Source organism: Helianthus annuus, chromosome 17 (assembly GCF_002127325.2).
Source record: "Helianthus annuus cultivar XRQ/B chromosome 17, HanXRQr2.0-SUNRISE, whole genome shotgun sequence".
Lineage (NCBI taxonomy): Eukaryota > Viridiplantae > Streptophyta > Magnoliopsida > Asterales > Asteraceae > Helianthus > Helianthus annuus.
Genome location: NC_035449.2, coordinates 32,849,465 through 32,869,985, shown reverse-complemented (window position 1 = coordinate 32,869,985; position 20,521 = coordinate 32,849,465). Strand labels below are relative to the sequence as shown.

The 20,521-nt window shown below is 35.3% G+C and overlaps 3 long non-coding RNA genes across 3 annotated transcripts; all 3 read left to right on the top strand.

Annotated features, from left to right (window-relative positions):
* Positions 1-1,950: 1,950 nt before the first annotated feature.
* LOC110917723 lies at positions 1,951-5,369 on the top strand. The gene is made up of 2 exons (XR_002580813.2): positions 1,951-2,274; positions 3,945-5,369. It is a non-coding gene; the product is annotated as an uncharacterized LOC110917723 (long non-coding RNA).
* A 1,254-nt stretch (positions 5,370-6,623) lies between these two features.
* Positions 6,624-11,687, top strand: LOC110917512. The gene is made up of 2 exons (XR_002580611.2): positions 6,624-8,600; positions 10,269-11,687. It is a non-coding gene; the product is annotated as an uncharacterized LOC110917512 (long non-coding RNA).
* A 1,173-nt stretch (positions 11,688-12,860) lies between these two features.
* Positions 12,861-17,076, top strand: LOC110917498. The gene is made up of 2 exons (XR_004886544.1): positions 12,861-14,907; positions 15,663-17,076. It is a non-coding gene; the product is annotated as an uncharacterized LOC110917498 (long non-coding RNA).
* Positions 17,077-20,521: the final 3,445 nt, after the last annotated feature.

Sequence of the window (20,521 nt, the reverse complement as noted above, 5' to 3'; positions counted from 1 at the left end):
ACCGGCCGGACTTGGGTGATTCCTGTCCGAGCTGAGGAAACAAGTAAGAACGAAGGTTCCATTGTTCAGCTCGTTGTCAAAATACCTCGATATAATATCAAACAATCAGAACAGCCAAGTGTTAGACGAACAGGCCGACCATGTCAGGATGCTGACCGATCGAACAGGCTGTTCGAACGAACAGCCCAACCGATCGGCTAGCAAGTGGCCCCACACTTTGACAAATTCAAGAAGTAGAGTATTGAGCGAGGTGATGTTCGATCGAATGAATTGTTTGTCAACATTACTCTTCGGATCATGAGATACTATGCTTCAACCCTTAATCGATTTTACAACTCGTTCGTAGTATGGAGTGCCACCCGATCGAGCATGCTGTTCGATCGAGTGACATCCTGTTGAGGACTACTACTGAAGTTCCTAACCGATCGGTTAAGCCGACCGATCGAACAGACCTTTCGATCGATCGACCTGAAAGGTAAGAACACTTCAGTGTTCTCACATACTACAACGAAAACTTCAAAAGGTCAAACCATCATACACAAACACATCCTACTCAAAGGAAGAAACAATCCACTCGAACAGTCCAACCGATCGAGCCTACCGGCCGATCGAACAGACTGTCCGAATGGACTGCCTAACCGAACGAAGAACCCGTTCGATCGAACCTATTGTCCGATCGACCAGGCTGTTCGACCCATCATCACTTGTTTCCATTTTACGTGTTACTCATCGAAATGCTATCGAACTATTCAGGCTAACCCTACTCCCAAGCGCTCCCTTCAATCCATCAATCAATCGCTGTGAGTATACTCGAACCCTTTTTGCTTTAGCACTTTTGGGTGTTACATACGTTACTTATCAAAATCACAATCGAACACACTACTCAATTATTTGAACGCTAACTGTTATGCATGTATTACGTGACTAAATGAATGCTTGTTGATTGTGTTTACACGTGGAATGTTGTCTACCTGCCTTAACGACGTAGTACTATAGTTTGGACTCAGCACCCGTTCACACGGGGGTTGTTAAGGACAATTACTTGCATGGATTACGGTGGTAATCATGTATTACGAACTGTCTCGGACAGTCAACCCGCAGTCACTGGTATCGATAGATCCATGTCGATAATTAACATGCTTTGTTTTCCTCTGTGTACGTGCTGGTTATGCATAAACTATTCGAACTCTATTATGCTATTATCAAACTTGTATGCTCACCTTTACATTATATGTATTGACTTTATTTTAACGTATGTGACAGGTGTTTAAGATGTTTGCTTGCTAGGAAAGCGAGGCTAGAATAAAGCTCTAGAGCTCCCCAACAAATAGTTGTCTGTCAGGAACAAGCGTCTAGAGCATAGTTGTCTGTAGATCTTGTCCGACCGGGTCTTTAGGAGCATTTGAACAATATTTATTTTATTTTATTTAAATCTGAGTTGTCGGAACATAATTACTTGACTAGTTGTATTCTGTAATAATTTATTGTATTATTTGGGATACGGTATGGGTCGTATCATTTAACTAAATAGTATTAATAGTTGTTGTGGAAACTTCTGGACAATCTGTTTCGCTCAGTGCCATGCCCCGATGATTACGCCATCGGTTGGGGTGTGACAGTGGGCGATCGTGAGAGCTCCCTCATTTTTTGTTTAGTTAGTTAGTGGATAGTTTCCAATCATAATGAGGGGATATAGAGCTCATTAGACACAAGTAGTAACCAACACACTTTGCAATATTCGAGAACTCTCTCTCAAACACACACTAGCATTTACTTGTATTGAGCTCAATCATCATCTGAAGTTGTATTGATTTTTACAGTATTTGTTCAACATAGTTGGTGATCGGTAGTTTCCATCACCCGAGGTTTTTTGTGCCGGAGATCTTCTAAAGATCAATGTAACACCCCAAAAACTCGAATTATTCAATTACAAGTATATACCACGTTTAAAAGAAGGAAATGAAATAACTAGGTTATTAAACCTAGTTATATGCTTGGTTAAAACAAATAAGGATAGGAAATTAAGTTAATTATGAACAAATGACAAACTTGAGGGGTTGATTTGGAAAAGATGGAAAGATGAAATATAAAATAAAAATAAAAACTCAAAAACACACACTGAGTGTGTGTGGGGTGCGTACGATCGCACAGGAGAAGAGGCAGAAAGGGGCACAAACCCTAATTCAAGATAAACCTTCAAATTGAAAGGGGAAACTGGCTCTAATCGGATGCATGGACCTAGATTCTTAATCATCTAGACTTTCTACACATGAGGTAAGTTGTAGAAGTTAATTTTATGATTTGGTATGAAGTGAGACTATGATCAAACTACGAAATTGTATGAAATTGTGAATGTAGAGGTGTTAAAATCACCATTTAGGTTATGTTTTATGAATACGTTCAAGTAATTTGGTGATTCAAGGTGAAACCCATAATAGTGAGTGAAGGTGGCGACTTGGGTGTTCTACCCATGTCCAAATCCTTGTTTGATATACTTGTTCCTAGATTGAATCTATGTTAGTTGATGTCAATTGATGATAATAATTACTAGGGTGCTTAGACTTGGTGAAAATCCTAGTGAAACTACAAGTTTTAAAGGGTTAAGAACCATCTTGACATGTTAAAGAATCATGTGTTAAATGGTTGCTCATTAAGTGTTTGATAAAATGCCTACATGAAACTTGAATTGATTCAAGTTTGTGTTAAAAAGTTAGTAAATTCGTCACTTTTGACAGCCTTAGATAGTCATCTTGTAAATGCCGTATCTCCTTCGTTATTAGGAGTTAGACAACGAGCCTTATATCGTTGAAAAGGACTTTTCGCATATTACATTTCATATTTGGTCATAAGAGGCTGGTTATGAGATTTAGTGGGTCAAAACAGCATGAAAAGTTAGTAAATTCGTCACTTTTGACAGCCTTAGATAGTCATCTTGTAAATGCCGTATCTCCTTCGTTATTAGGAGTTAGACAACGAGCCTTATATCGTTGAAAAGGTCGTTTCGCATATTACATTTCATATTTGGTCATAAGAGGCTGGTTATGAGATTTAGTGGGTCAAAACAGCATGAAAAGTTAGTAAATTCGTCACTTTTGACAGCCTTACATAGTCATCTTGTAAATGCCGTATCTCATTCGTTATTAGGAGTTAGAAAACGAGCCTTATATCGTTGAAAAGGTCGTTTCGCATATTACATTTCATATTTGGTCATAAGAGGCTGGTTATGAGATTTAGTGGGTCAAAACAGCATGAAAAGTTAGTAAATTCGTCACTTTTGACAGCCTTACATAGTCATCTTGTAAATGCCGTATCTCATTCGTTATTAGGAGTTAGAAAACGAGCCTTATATCGTTGAAAAGGTCGTTTCGCATATTACATTTTATATTTGGTCATAAGAGGCTGGTTATGAGATTTAGTGGGTCAAAACAGCATGAAAAGTTAGTAAATTCGTTTTGACAGCAAGCTGTTTACACATAATTTAGTTTCTGACCTGATCTTTCAAAAATCATATAAAATCATAGAAAAATCGTATGGAGGTGTTCTTTATATGCCTGGAAAGATATTTAAATGAAGCACAATTCTTATTTGAAAGTCGAAGTCAGATTATGTGATTAAAAAGGGGGAAAGTGACCCCGAACAGCTGCTGCGTGAAAAATGCAGCAATGAAAATAATGTGTTTTATGAACTTAAAAATATGATTTTCTAGTTACCAATTTACTAAACACTAAATATTGATTCGGGTGAATGTTTACAGTTGTTAAGGTGGGTTTAAAGTGTTTGTATGTAATAGTTGAAAGATATACTTATCTATAAGTGGTGTGACTTCTAAAAGTCAAGCTGACCCAAAACTAGTATCTTGATAAATGTGGTAATAAAATCCATAAAGTCTAGTTATTATGATATTAGATGGCTAAACTAGTCATCTTATGGATATGATGTAATAGCTCGACTCTTGACAAACTATATGGGATCTTGGAGAAGAATGGGTTAAATGGGTCAAGTACGCAAAGAAGCTCTAATGGACACAAAGTAAGTAAGCTTACATCTTTTGTAGAATATGAATTTGTTTTTATGAACTATAAATATGATAAAATCGAAATGCGGTTTCCGACGCGATATGGTACATGTCGGAATATATATAATCGATAAAAACCATGGTTAATAGTAAAAAAGGGCAAATTGGTAATTTAGTCATGAATGACTAAGATTTAATGAGTTTTCGTTAAGGTTACCTTATAGTGTAACTAATAAAAGAAATAGCGGGGTAAAATCCGAAATGGGTCGTATGCGTAAATTTGAAATTAAAATATCAAGTTTTGTAAACATCAATATTTGGTCAGTCAGACCACACGGGCCAAATGGTAGTAATAATACCATTTGACAAATTCGACTAATGTTTGGTTGGCAAGTCACTTGTTCATAGGAACGAATAGCAATTTGGATAATTGCGTCGCCATAAAGTTTCAGCTAATAAAGTGAGGTATAAAAACGGGTCTATGCGTTGACTCGAGCCAGGTACGCGACGAAACGTTTTGTTGTTGTTAATTGTTAATACGTAAATCTTATATATTGATGATATATGAAAGTTCGAGATGTAAAAATGTTTGATTTGTCTATAATAAGGATTTATGATAGACAAATCAACGGGTTGAGCAATAATAGGTGCAAACCGGGTAAATGGGTGCACAATTCCATAAGTGCTAAGCCCGGGGTTATGGGTAAAGAAACATTAAACACACAAGCCGGTAGTCGAAGCGAGAATGCGAGTAGAATAAAGGATTTGGGGACGGGTTGTCAAATTGAGTATTAAGTCCCATGCATAGGAATGTGATTGAAATAGGATTTATTGCTTATTAGCGAACTAACCTCGTGTATGTGTTTATACAGTTTAAATCAGTTGAAGTAATAAGTTACTAAACCATTGTCTTGAGTATGAAATGAGAATGCAGGTATTCTTTTAACGTTATTATCAGGGTTAAAGAAATTGGAATGCACGAATGTACACGAAAAGCTTATTCGTGGGGATTAGTATGGGAAGAAGGAACGCGGACTGGCTATTGATTACATAGGTCTAGTTTAGGAATGATATCATTGTATCTAACCGATGTATATGTATGTGGTGAATGCAGGTGGCGTGGACATAGCATCATTACGAAGAAAAGAAGGTTTGAAGGTCGAGTCAAGAGCGAGGGTTGTACGGGAAGGATCAGTCACATAATTTGACAAAAAAATATATATATATATATAGGTCTTGAAGTATTAATATAACGGGACGTGGTAAATTCCTTTTTAATGAGTGTATGAATTTTTGTCTTGGAACCTTCTTGTAAGTATTATGTCTAGTAAAGAACGAAATTTTTGGGCTCTTATTTTCCGCTGTATCGTATTTTAAGTTATTACACGTTAGTCTTACAGGGAATTGTTCTTATTACGAACGGGTCATGCCCGAATTTTGTTAAATAATAGTATGATAATAGTCATTTTCGGAATATGAAATTTGGGTGTTACAAGTTGGTATCAGAGCCCTGGTTTGAGGGAAATCAAGTAGAAAGAGGTGAATACTTGAACTCAAACCTGTGTGCTCTTTTGACAAGGAACCCGTACAATCCAAGACTCGATCAAGGCCTAAAGTTAAAAGCGAATGTAAGTATGTATTAAATTATGTATTTGAAGGAAACTAATAGTATGTTATGTGAAGGGTAAGCGCAATTGCTTGGAAGGGATGATCTGTGAATGTGGTCTAGGACCGGCACCAAGGCATGTAATAAGACATATTGACCCAGGTACGTAAATTTAGCATATGGGTGCATGTAATGGTAAAATTTATCAAATGAAGGAAAAATTTTAATGAAATATAATAATAGGATGGAAACGAAGTTATGAAAATGTTACACGTGCCGAAACCTAATTCTTCGGGCATAAGGTGACGATTACATGAAGACACGAAACTAGTATGTGGATTGTGTACCTGGCCAGTACTCAAGAAGCATATGACGTTCGTGAGACCGTGATAATTGTTGCAGGTGTGTCTGTTAGAATTAGGTAGTAGGTAGACGTGAGGGTGAAGAGAAAAGTAAGACTTTCAGGGATTTGAAAGTATGAATGATATGTTAGAATCCGCGAGACGGATTCGAATCATGAAAGGAATGAAAGTATGAATGATATGTTAGAATCCGCGAGACGGATTCGAATCATGAAAGGAATGAAAGTATGAATGATATGTTAGAATCCACGAGACGGATTCGAAACATGAAAGGAATGAAAGTATGAATGATATGTTAGAATCCGCGAGACGGATTCAAAACATGAAAGGAATGAAAGTATGAATGATATATTAGAATCCGCTAGACGGATTCGAAACATGAAAGGAATGAAAGTATGAATGATATGTTAGAATCTGCGAGACGGATTCAAAACATAGAAAGGAACGATTAAAATTAAAAATAAATAAATAAATAAATAAAAGTTCGAATGTGTAAGTGATTATAGACTAAGCAAGTACATACTCTTTAAAAAGCGGATATTATCTAAGTTATGTCTTAAACATATGTATATATATACGTGAATATATATATATATATATATATATATATATATACATACAAATATGATTGTATGCAAGAATGGTTAAAGGGACGAATGAGTCATGTGGGTCAAATGGTAATCGCCATTTAAACCTTGTACTTAATGTTTATTTTGACAAGTTTTATGCTTATAGATAAGTGTAATGAATGGGCATGCATTGTCACAATTGGAAAGAAATAACCATTGTAAGTTATAGATAACGAGTCAAAAGGTTTTGATTCGTGCAAGGTATGTACCAAGGTTATGTTTTCTTTTAAGTAGGGGCTTATAGCTCGATTAGAGAAGGATACGCCAGAAATGGGTAGTTGGTGGACATATGGTCAGAATGTATTTTACAATTGGATTCTGAACAGTTAAATGAAGCAAGTGATAGTTATTAAGCAAGTAATAGTAAAATTAGCATGAAGTATTTGATTTACTATGTAGGTAAAACCGATGTAAGCTATTGTAGTAGCAAGAAACCTTAGTTGAAAGAAATAAGCTGTGAGCAAGTTACATGAAAGGTATATTACTAAATTACTCTTGTGGGTCAAAATGAATGACGGGCTACGACCCGAACAATAACTTAAGTATGGACGGGAAGGGTAAGTTTTGCAAGAAGAACGGAAAGGATGTATTAAACTACTTGTATGTAAGCATGAATGAAAAGAAATATAATCGTGTACTTCATTACATCCATGATAATTAAGAAACGTCAGTTTGACCTTGGAAAATCAACTGTAATGGGTCGGTGAAATAATTAAAAAAAACGAAGGAATTGTGGGTGTTTAAAACACTAAACAGAATAAATTGGAAAGAATGTAATAATGATAAGTACCAACGGAAAATGCTAACCTTGATGCTAGGTTTGTTGGCCATGTTCATTTAAACAAGATAATGTTAGAAGGAAGCCCATGAGCGGAAGCCATTCATGAAAGGAAGGGATAGAACCGGCCTTGACACGGACTCATTCAGAAGCGGGCCAATCAGGTTCGCAGATCGTTAAGTTATACAATGAAGGCGAGGTTAGTAAAATGTTTAATTCTAGATTGAAAGGTAAGAATCTGTGAATTATTTGTACACATGAATGAAATGAATGGTAGGACAAATATGGTCTAGTATGAAATAACTGACTAGCACTGGTCATCTTTAGAAAGTATTTATGCCAATAAGAGGAAGATTTAAGGACCCTGAATGAAAACTTGGAACTAGTTGATTAATGCTCATATGTTGCTCTTTGCACGACATGACGGGTTAGTATAAGGAAGTAATGTGAAAGATTAAATATAAGGTTAGACATAAGGTTGTAAGTAGTTCAAGTGGTGGTAGAAATGTAGATTAATGATTGATCCTCATGACAAGTACGGATAATGAGATATAAAAATGATAGTTATGTTAGAATGTTGATACTTGGATGTTTACGGTAATGCGTACTATTATACGCTCACTTCACATAGGGACATGAAGGAACCTAGAAAGGATGTTAGTTTCAAATTATGGAATATGGGATGTGTCACAAACGTCAATTCCTCACAACATACTTATGTAAGTCGTCCAGTGTAACCTGAATGAATGAACGAACGAAGAGTGAGACTAGACGGGTTATAGAAGAAATGAAAGAGGTTTCGGGGACGAAACCTTCTTTAAGGGGGGTAGATTTGTAACACCCCAAAAACTCGAATTATTCAATTACAAGTATATACCACGTTTAAAAGAAGGAAATGAAATAACTAGGTTATTAAACCTAGTTATATGCTTGGTTAAAATAAATAAGGATAGGAAATTAAGTTAACTATGAACAAATGACAAACTTGAGGGGTTGATTTGGAAAAGATGGAAAGATGAAATATAAAATAAAAATAAAAACTCAAAAACACACACTGAGTGTGTGTGGGGTGCGTACGATCGCACAGGAGAAGAGGCAGAAAGGGGTACAAACCCTAATTCAAGATAAACCTTCAAATTGAAAGGGGAAACTGGCTCTAATCGGATGCATGGACCTAGATTCTTAATCATCTAGACTTTCTACACATGAGGTAAGTTGTAGAAGTTAATTTTATGATTTGGTATGAAGTGAGACTATGATCAAACTACGAAATTGTATGAAATTGTGAATGTAGAGGTGTTAAAATCACCATTTAGGTTATGTTTTATGAATACGTTCAAGTAATTTGGTGATTCAAGGTGAAACCCATAATAGTGAGTGAAGGTGGCGACTTGGGTGTTCTACCCATGTCCGAATCCTTGTTTGATATACTTTCCTAGATTGAATCTATGTTAGTTGATGTCAATTGATGATAATAATTACTAGGGTGCTTAGACTTGGTGAAAATCCTAGTGAAACTACAAGTTTTAAAGGGTTAAGAACCATCTTGACATGTTAAAGAATCATGTGTTAAATGGTTGCTCATTAAGTGTTTGATAAAATGCCTACATGAAACTTGAATTGATTCAAGTTTGTGTTAAAAAGTTAGTAAATTCGTCACTTTTGACAGCCTTAGATAGTCATCTTGTAAATGCCGTATCTCCTTCGTTATTAGGAGTTAGACAACGAGCCTTATATCGTTGAAAAGGTCGTTTTGCATATTACATTTCATATTTGGTCATAAGAGGCTGGTTATGAGATTTAGTGGGTCAAAACAGCATGAAAAGTTAGTAAATTCGTCACTTTTGACAGCCTTAGATAGTCATCTTGTAAATGCCGTATCTCCTTCGTTATTAGGAGTTAGACAACGAGCCTTATATCGTTGAAAAGGTCGTTTCGCATATTACATTTCATATTTGGTCATAAGAGGCTGGTTATGAGATTTAGTGGGTCAAAACAGCATGAAAAGTTAGTAAATTCGTCACTTTTGACAGCCTTACATAGTCATCTTGTAAATGCCGTATCTCATTCGTTATTAGGAGTTAGAAAACGAGCCTTATATCGTTGAAAAGGTCGTTTCGCATATTACATTTCATATATGGTCATAAGAGGCTGGTTATGAGATTTAGTGGGTCAAAACAGCATGAAAAGTTAGTAAATTCGTCACTTTTGACAGCCTTACATAGTCATCTTGTAAATGCCGTATCTCATTCGTTATTAGGAGTTAGAAAACGAGCCTTATATCGTTGAAAAGGTCGTTTCGCATATTACATTTTATATTTGGTCATAAGAGGCTGGTTATGAGATTTAGTGGGTCAAAACAGCATGAAAAGTTAGTAAATTCGTTTTGACAGCAAGCTGTTTACACATAATTTAGTTTCTGACCTGATCTTTCAAAAATCATATAAAATCATAGAAAAATCGTATGGAGGTGTTCTTTATATGCCTGGAAAGATATTTAAATGAAGCACAATTCTTATTTGAAAGTCGAAGTCAGATTATGTGATTAAAAAGGGGGAAAGTGACCCCGAACAGCTGCTGCGTGAAAAATGCAGCAATGAAAATAATGTGTTTTATGAACTTAAAAATATGATTTTCTAGTTACCAATTTACTAAACACTAAATATTGATTCGGGTGAATGTTTACAGTTGTTAAGGTGGGTTTAAAGTGTTTGTATGTAATAGTTGAAAGATATACTTATCTATAAGTGGTGTGACTTCTAAAAGTCAAGCTGACCCAAAACTAGTATCTTGATAAATGTGGTAATAAAATCCATAAAGTCTAGTTATTATGATATTAGATGGCTAAACTAGTCATCTTATGGATATGATGTAATAGCTCGACTCTTGACAAACTATATGGGATCTTGGAGAAGAATGGGTTAAATGGGTCAAGTACGCAAAGAAGCTCTAATGGACACAAAGTAAGTAAGCTTACATCTTTTGTAGAATATGAATTTGTTTTTATGAACTATAAATATGATAAAATCGAAATGCGGTTTCCGACGCGATATGGTACATGTCGGAATATATATAATCGATAAAAACCATGGTTAATAGTAAAAAAGGGCAAATTGGTAATTTAGTCATGAATGACTAAGATTTAATGAGTTTTCGTTAAGGTTACCTTATAGTGTAACTAATAAAAGAAATAGCGGGGTAAAATCCGAAATGGGTCGTATGCGTAAATTTGAAATTAAAATATCAAGTTTTGTAAACATCAATATTTGGTCAGTCAGACCACACGGGCCAAATGGTAGTAATAATACCATTTGACAAATTCGACTAATGTTTGGTTGGCAAGTCACTTGTTCATAGGAACGAATAGCAATTTGGATAATTGCGTCGCCATAAAGTTTCAGCTAATAAAGTGAGGTATAAAAACGGGTCTATGCGTTGACTCGAGCCAGGTACGCGACGAAACGTTTTGTTGTTGTTAATTGTTAATACGTAAATCTTATATATTGATGATATATGAAAGTTCGAGATGTAAAAATGTTTGATTTGTCTATAATAAGGATTTATGATAGACAAATCAACGGGTTGAGCAATAATAGGTGCAAACCGGGTAAATGGGTGCACAATTCCATAAGTGCTAAGCCCGGGGTTATGGGTAAAGAAACATTAAACACACAAGCCGGTAGTCGAAGCGAGAATGCGAGTAGAATAAAGGATTTGGGGACGGGTTGTCAAATTGAGTATTAAGTCCCATGCATAGGAATGTGATTGAAATAGGATTTATTGCTTATTAGCGAACTAACCTCGTGTATGTGTTTATACAGTTTAAATCAGTTGAAGTAATAAGTTACTAAACCATTGTCTTGAGTATGAAATGAGAATGCAGGTATTCTTTTAACGTTATTATCAGGGTTAAAGAAATTGGAATGCACGAATGTACACGAAAAGCTTATTCGTGGGGATTAGTATGGGAAGAAGGAACGCGGACTGGCTATTGATTACATAGGTCTAGTTTAGGAATGATATCATTGTATCTAACCGATGTATATGTATGTGGTGAATGCAGGTGGCGTGGACATAGCATCATTACGAAGAAAAGAAGGTTTGAAGGTCGAGTCAAGAGCGAGGGTTGTACGGGAAGGATCAGTCACATAATTTGACAAAAAAAAATATATATATATAGGTCTTGAAGTATTAATATAACGGGACGTGGTAAATTCCTTTTTAATGAGTGTATGAATTTTTGTCTTGGAACCTTCTTGTAAGTATTATGTCTAGTAAAGAACGAAATTTTTGGGCTCTTATTTTCCGCTGTATCGTATTTTAAGTTATTACACGTTAGTCTTACAGGGAATTGTTCTTATTACGAACGGGTCATGCCCGAATTTTGTTAAATAATAGTATGATAATAGTCATTTTCGGAATATGAAATTTGGGTGTTACAAGTTGGTATCAGAGCCCTGGTTTGAGGGAAATCAAGTAGAAAGAGGTGAATACTTGAACTCAAACCTGTGTGCTCTTTTGACAAGGAACCCGTACAATCCAAGACTCGATCAAGGCCTAAAGTTAAAAGCGAATGTAAGTATGTATTAAATTATGTATTTGAAGGAAACTAATAGTATGTTATGTGAAGGGTAAGCGCAATTGCTTGGAAGGGATGATCTGTGAATGTGGTCTAGGACCGGCACCAAGGCATGTAATAAGACATATTGACCCAGGTACGTAAATTTAGCATATGGGTGCATGTAATGGTAAAATTTATCAAATGAAGGAAAAATTTTAATGAAATATAATAATAGGATGGAAACGAAGTTATGAAAATGTTACACGTGCCGAAACCTAATTCTTCGGGCATAAGGTGACGATTACATGAAGACACGAAACTAGTATGTGGATTGTGTACCTGGCCAGTACTCAAGAAGCATATGACGTTCGTGAGACCGTGATAATTGTTGCAGGTGTGTCTGTTAGAATTAGGTAGTAGGTAGACGTGAGGGTGAAGAGAAAAGTAAGACTTTCAGGGATTTGAAAGTATGAATGATATGTTAGAATCCGCGTGACGGATTCGAATCATGAAAGGAATGAAAGTATGACTGATATTTAGAATCCGCGAGACGGATTCGAATCATGAAAGGAATGAAAGTATGAATGATATGTTAGAATCCACGAGACGGATTCGAAACATGAAAGGAATGAAAGTATGAATGATATGTTAGAATCCGCGAGACGGATTCAAAACATGAAAGGAATGAAAGTATGAATGATATATTAGAATCCGCTAGACGGATTCGAAACATGAAAGGAATGAAAGTATGAATGATATGTTAGAATCTGCGAGACGGATTCAAAACATAGAAAGGAACGATTAAAATTAAAAATAAATAAATAAATAAATAAAAGTTCGAATGTGTAAGTGATTATAGACTAAGCAAGTACATACTCTTTAAAAAGCGGATATTATCTAAGTTATGTCTTAAACATATGTATATATATACGTGAATATATATATATATATATATATACAAATATGATTGTATGCAAGAATGGTTAAAGGGACGAATGAGTCATGTGGGTCAAATGGTAATCGCCATTTAAACCTTGTACTTAATGTTTATTTTGACAAGTTTTATGCTTATAGATAAGTGTAATGAATGGGCATGCATTGTCACAATTGGAAAGAAATAACCATTGTAAGTTATAGATAACGAGTCAAAAGGTTTTGATTCGTGCAAGGTATGTACCAAGGTTATGTTTTCTTTTAAGTAGGGGCTTATAGCTCGATTAGAGAAGGATACGCCAGAAATGGGTAGTTGGTGGACATATGGTCAGAATGTATTTTACAATTGGATTCTGAACAGTTAAATGAAGCAAGTGATAGTTATTAAGCAAGTAATAGTAAAATTAGCATGAAGTATTTGATTTACTATGTAGGTAAAACCGATGTAAGCTATTGTAGTAGCAAGAAACCTTAGTTGAAAGAAATAAGCTGTGAGCAAGTTACATGAAAGGTATATTACTAAATTACTCTTGTGGGTCAAAATGAATGACGGGCTACGACCCGAACAATAACTTAAGTATGGACGGGAAGGGTAAGTTTTGCAAGAAGAACGGAAAGGATGTATTAAACTACTTGTATGTAAGCATGAATGAAAAGAAATATAATCGTGTACTTCATTACATCCATGATAATTAAGAAACGTCAGTTTGACCTTGGAAAATCAACTGTAATGGGTCGGTGAAATAATTAAAAAAAACGAAGGAATTGTGGGTGTTTAAAACACTAAACAGAATAAATTGGAAAGAATGTAATAATGATAAGTACCAACGGAAAATGCTAACCTTGATGCTAGGTTTGTTGGCCATGTTCATTTAAACAAGATAATGTTAGAAGGAAGCCCATGAGCGGAAGCCATTCATGAAAGGAAGGGATAGAACCGGCCTTGACACGGACTCATTCAGAAGCGGGCCAATCAGGTTCGCAGATCGTTAAGTTATACAATGAAGGCGAGGTTAGTAAAATGTTTAATTCTAGATTGAAAGGTAAGAATCTGTGAATTATTTGTACACATGAATGAAATGAATGGTAGGACAAATATGGTCTAGTATGAAATAACTGACTAGCACTGGTCATCTTTAGAAAGTATTTATGCCAATAAGAGGAAGATTTAAGGACCCTGAATGAAAACTTGGAACTAGTTGATTAATGCTCATATGTTGCTCTTTGCACGACATGACGGGTTAGTATAAGGAAGTAATGTGAAAGATTAAATATAAGGTTAGACATAAGGTTGTAAGTAGTTCAAGTGGTGGTAGAAATGTAGATTAATGATTGATCCTCATGACAAGTACGGATAATGAGATATAAAAATGATAGTTATGTTAGAATGTTGATACTTGGATGTTTACGGTAATGCGTACTATTATACGCTCACTTCACATAGGGACATGAAGGAACCTAGAAAGGATGTTAGTTTCAAATTATGGAATATGGGATGTGTCACAAACGTCAATTCCTCACAACATACTTATGTAAGTCGTCCAGTGTAACCTGAATGAATGAACGAACGAAGAGTGAGACTAGACGGGTTATAGAAGAAATGAAAGAGGTTTCGGGGACGAAACCTTCTTTAAGGGGGGTAGATTTGTAACACCCCAAAAACTCGAATTATTCAATTACAAGTATATACCACGTTTAAAAGAAGGAAATGAAATAACTAGGTTATTAAACCTAGTTATATGCTTGGTTAAAATAAATAAGGATAGGAAATTAAGTTAACTATGAACAAATGACAAACTTGAGGGGTTGATTTGGAAAAGATGGAAAGATGAAATATAAAATAAAAATAAAAACTCAAAAACACACACTGAGTGTGTGTGGGGTGCGTACGATCGCACAGGAGAAGAGGCAGAAAGGGGTACAAACCCTAATTCAAGATAAACCTTCAAATTGAAAGGGGAAACTGGCTCTAATCGGATGCATGGACCTAGATTCTTAATCATCTAGACTTTCTACACATGAGGTAAGTTGTAGAAGTTAATTTTATGATTTGGTATGAAGTGAGACTATGATCAAACTACGAAATTGTATGAAATTGTGAATGTAGAGGTGTTAAAATCACCATTTAGGTTATGTTTTATGAATACGTTCAAGTAATTTGGTGATTCAAGGTGAAACCCATAATAGTGAGTGAAGGTGGCGACTTGGGTGTTCTACCCATGTCCGAATCCTTGTTTGATATACTTGTTCCTAGATTGAATCTATGTTAGTTGATGTCAATTGATGATAATAATTACTAGGGTGCTTAGACTTGGTGAAAATCCTAGTGAAACTACAAGTTTTAAAGGGTTAAGAACCATCTTGACATGTTAAAGAATCATGTGTTAAATGGTTGCTCATTAAGTGTTTGATAAAATGCCTACATGAAACTTGAATTGATTCAAGTTTGTGTTAAAAAGTTAGTAAATTCGTCACTTTTGACAGCCTTAGATAGTCATCTTGTAAATGCCGTATCTCCTTCGTTATTAGGAGTTAGACAACGAGCCTTATATCGTTGAAAAGGTCGTTTCGCATATTACATTTCATATTTGGTCATAAGAGGCTGGTTATGAGATTTAGTGGGTCAAAACAGCATGAAAAGTTAGTAAATTCGTCACTTCTAAAAGTCAAGCTGACCCAAAACTAGTATCTTGATAAATGTGGTAATAAAATCCATAAAGTCTGGTTATTATGATATTAGATGGCTAAACTAGTCATCTTATGGATATGATGTAATAGCTCGACTCTTGACAAACTATATGGGATCTTGGAGAAGAATGGGTTAAATGGGTCAAGTACGCAAAGAAGCTCTAATGGACACAAAGTAAGTAAGCTTACATCTTTTGTAGAATATGAATTTGTTTTTATGAACTATAAATATGATAAAATCGAAATGCGGTTTCCGACGCAATATGGTACATGTCGGAATATATATAATCGATAAAAACCATGGTTAATAGTAAAAAAGGGCAAATTGGTAATTTAGTCATGAATGACTAAGATTTAATGAGTTTTCGTTAAGGTTACCTTATAGTGTAACTAATAAAAGAAATAGCGGGGTAAAATCCGAAATGGGTCGTATGCGTGAATTTGAAATTAAAATATCAAGTTTTGTAAACATCAATATTTGGTCAGTCAGACCACACGGGCCAAATGGTAGTAATAATACCATTTGACAAATTCGACTAATGTTTGGTTGGCAAGTCACTTGTTCATAGGAACGAATAGCAATTTGGATAATTGCGTTGCCATAAAGTTTCAACTAATAAAGTGAGGTATAAAAACGGGTCTATGCGTTGACTCGAGCCAGGTACGCGACGAAACGTTTTGTTGTTGTTAATTGTTAATACGTAAATCTTATATATTGATGATATATGAAAGTTCGAGATGTAAAAATGTTTGATTTGTCTATAATAAGGATTTATGATAGACAAATCAACGGGTTGAGCAATAATAGGTGCAAACCGGGTAAATGGGTGCACAATTCCATAAGTGCTAAGCCCGGGGTTATGGGTAAAGAAACATTAAACACACAAGCCGGTAGTCGAAGCGAGAATGCGAGTAGAATAAAGGATTTGGGGACGGGTTGTCAAATTGAGTATTAAGTCCCATGCATAGGAATGTGATTGAAATAGGATTTATTGCTTATTAGCGAACTAACCTCGTGTATGTGTTTATACAGTTTAAATCAGTTGAAGTAATAAGTTACTAAACCATTGTCTTGAGTATGAAATGAGAATGCAGGTATTCTTTTAACGTTATTATCAGGGTTAAAGAAATTGGAATGCACGAATGTACACGAAAAGCTTATTCGTGGGGATTAGTATGGGAAGAAGGAACGCGGACTGGCTATTGATTACATAGGTCTAGTTTAGGAATGATGTCATTGTATCTAACCGATGTATATGTATGTGGTGAATGCAGGTGGCGTGGACTTAGCATCATTACGAAGAAAAGAAGGTTTGAAGGTCGAGTAAAGAGCGAGGGTTGTACGGGAAGGATCAGTCACATAATTTGACAAAAAAAAAATATATAAGTCTTGAAGTATTAATATAACGGGACGTGGTAAATTCCTTTTTAATGAGTGTATGAATTTTTGTCTTGGAACCTTCTTGTAAGTATTATGTCTAGTAAAGAACGAAATTTTTGGGCTCTTATTTTCTGCTGTATCGTATTTTAAGTTATTACACGTTAGTCTTACAGGGAATTGTTCTTATTACGAACGGGTCATGCCCGAATTTTGTTAAATAATAGTATGATAATAGTCATTTTCGGAATATGAAATTTGGGTGTTACAATCAAGGGCTTTTTCCTTATTTAAATCACGGTGCTTATTACCATTTACATTTCATATTCGATTATATTATTGTTTAACACTAAAGTACTCTACCTCACAAATCAAATTTGATTACATTATTCTTAAATTGATTTTTGACCAAAAAGGTTCTTGAACAACATGAAATTCCAATTCCACTTTGAACGAGGAAGAGACGATAGAATCTAGTAGTATCGATGCCTAATTATCTAATTATGGGTAAATAGATAAACAAGACAGGTTTTTTAGACCCGCCAATAAAAATACTAATTTGTTGTTTATTTACCTTTCGAATATACATAGAGACTTTTATTTCTTTATAAACATTAATTTATGCCATCTAATAATCATGGGTTTTGACCTTAAAGGGTGACACAATGATAAGCTAACGTTGAATATTTCTAGAAAAGGTTTTATATTCGAATCGAGCTTCAACTTGTTTTCTTTCTTTAATGTTTTCGAAATATATATAAATTGTTCAAAGGCGGGTTGGGTTCAGTGGCGGAACTAGAACATTAACTCAGGGGTATTCCAAAAAGTTTTTTTTACCGTGCAATCATGAAATATTAAAAAAACGACAATAAATAAATAAAGTAAAAGAATTACCTAATAGATTTGTCCTATTCTTTTTTCATAGCTTGAAATCGTTCCATCACATCTTCGTCTTTTACTTCACGAAGAAAATCCTTTTCGACCGCACAAACCATAGCGTTGTTCAAATATTCTTGGCCCATCGATTGCGTAAATCCGTCTTGACAAGCTTCAATTTCGAAAAACATCTTTCAACGGTTGCGGTTGCAACCGGTACAAGCAAAGCTAACTTAACTACCCGATAAACTACAGGACAAGAAATATGCGTTCCCATTTCAACCATAAGACGCGCAAGATCACTTATTCCATTGGGGAATTGGCCTGTAATAATCTCACCTAAACCTTATTGGCCATTAATAATCCCACCTGAGAATATTCCCCCCACTAATCCCACCTTTCACCTATTTTTCCTACAATGGTCCCCCGTTAAAAAAAAACTTAACGGAGTTAAGTTTTTTTCCAAATTACAAACAATTTTTTTAGGGCTTTTGATCAGAACGATGATACGGGTCCATTGTTGTAAAACTTACTTCGAAATGGTGCTCCAAGTGACTTGATTTTGGTTAATTGGAAATTTAAACACCCGAATTGAAGCGTCGTTTTCATCGTTTGGAGCACCGTTTCGAGGCAAGTTTTACATCAATGGACTCGTATCGTTGTTCTAATCAAAAGCCCTAAAAAATTTGTTTGCAATTTGGAAAAAAGCTTAACTCCGTTAAGTTTTTTAACGGGGGACTATTGTAGGAAAAATAGGTGAAAGGTGGGACTAGTGGGGGGAAAATTCTGAGGTGGGATTATTAATGGCCAATAAGGTCTAGGTGAGATTATTACAGACCAATTTCCCTATTCCATTCAAGTTGTCAAAGTTATCATCATCGCTTATTGTGTGACGAAATGACTCAATATCACCCAAAAGAGTCCCTATTTCTTGTGTAGTAAAATCATCCGGGTACATCTTAGCAAACGCCAATATCTTCGATGGGTCAAACTTAGAAAAACCGTTAGAAGGATTTAAACTCGACATATTTTTTATCAAAGTAGTTGTTACCTCGCTAAATCGATTTCCTAATTCTTGAATTTGCATGTCTAAAACCTCATTAAAAATGTCAACCTCAAAATGATGTCGATTTGTAATGACATTCTTTCGGTTTCTTGGGTTACCATAACTTTCCGTCATGTCCAAAATGATATCGATTTGTAATGACATTCTTCCGCCTTGATTACCAACATCTTCTTTAAACAAGTAACAATATAAACAATATACTTTGTCTACTTTGATGCTATACTCTAACCAACTACAATCATTAAACCAACTAACAACAAAACGTCTTTTTTTTTCCATAACAGTCTTTAACGGGAAACTTATGACTACGAGGTTGAAAAGCCCCTTTAACAAGATATGACCTTCTTATGTCATCTATTTGATTTGGGTGATAACTAGTAATAGGTGACCTATCATGTGGATCCGAAGGAAAATCATTCAAATCAATAATACCTCGTGTTGTTGGAATTGAAGTTGTAGGATTATCATTAATTCATTATCAACATTCGAACTTGCATCAATATCCATCATTTGCTTGGATATTCTCATTATCAACATTCGGACTTGCAACAACGTCATCATTTGCTTGGATATCATTACCAACATTCGGACTTGAGTCATTATCATTAATTTCTTCGTATTTTCTTTTGAAAAAGTTCCCAATTAAAGCTTGTTTTTTGGATTTTGGTTTCGTCATCACTTCAAAGTTCAAATAACAATCAAAGTTCAAACAATTATCAATCAAATAAGTGAATAACAATCAAACAAACCTGAATTCTGTTTCTGTCGCTGCTGTTCGAACTTCGATTTCGATTTGCTGTTGTGCGACTGTGCTGCCAAAGTGCCGATTATCGAAACATTATCAATCATCAAATAACAAGTAACAATTATCAAACAATCTGTTCGAAATCGAAACAAGCCTGCTGAACAGGAAGTGGAGAATGAATCTGCTAAGTGCTGAATAAATCTCTGCAGTCGATGATCTGCTGAAACAAACCTGTAAGTGTTCCGTGTTCGTCACTTCGTCTTCGTTCAATGATCGCCGGCCTGCCGAAGTTCCAGTTATGTTCGATTGTTTTCCTTCAATCTTGCCTCTATGTTCGTTCGTATGATGAGAATTGGAGTCGACGTTTGATATGCCGCCCAAATCAATAAGGAATAATCATTCAATCTTGGGCAGTTGGGCTATTATTACTTAATTGGGCTCATTAGTCATTAGGTTGCTATTATTCATAATTGGGCTCATTCAGTCATTCGGTTGCTAACTTGCTATTATTTGGGCTATTACATTTGTTGAACTAGGTTGCTATTATTTGGGCTATTAAATTTTTTGAGGGGTGTCCTCGTGCTTGTTCAGGGGTGTCCTATGTATAAAAATCGAAAAAAAAATTTTACACTTCTAGTAAAAAGTTGAGCCGTAGCCCGGGCTCCGCCCGACAAGCCTTCAGGTCCGCCCCTGGTTGGGTTTGTGCAAACTTAGAGATGTTAATACGGCTCTTCTAACTAAATGGTGTTGGAGATATAAGGAGGAGGGAAATATTCTGGGGCAAAAAATTGTCTCTGCATTTCATAGTAGTGTTCGGAATTGGGATTTCCTTCCAGCAAGAAAGAATTTAGGAGGAACATGGAATAATATTGTTAAGCTGGTTG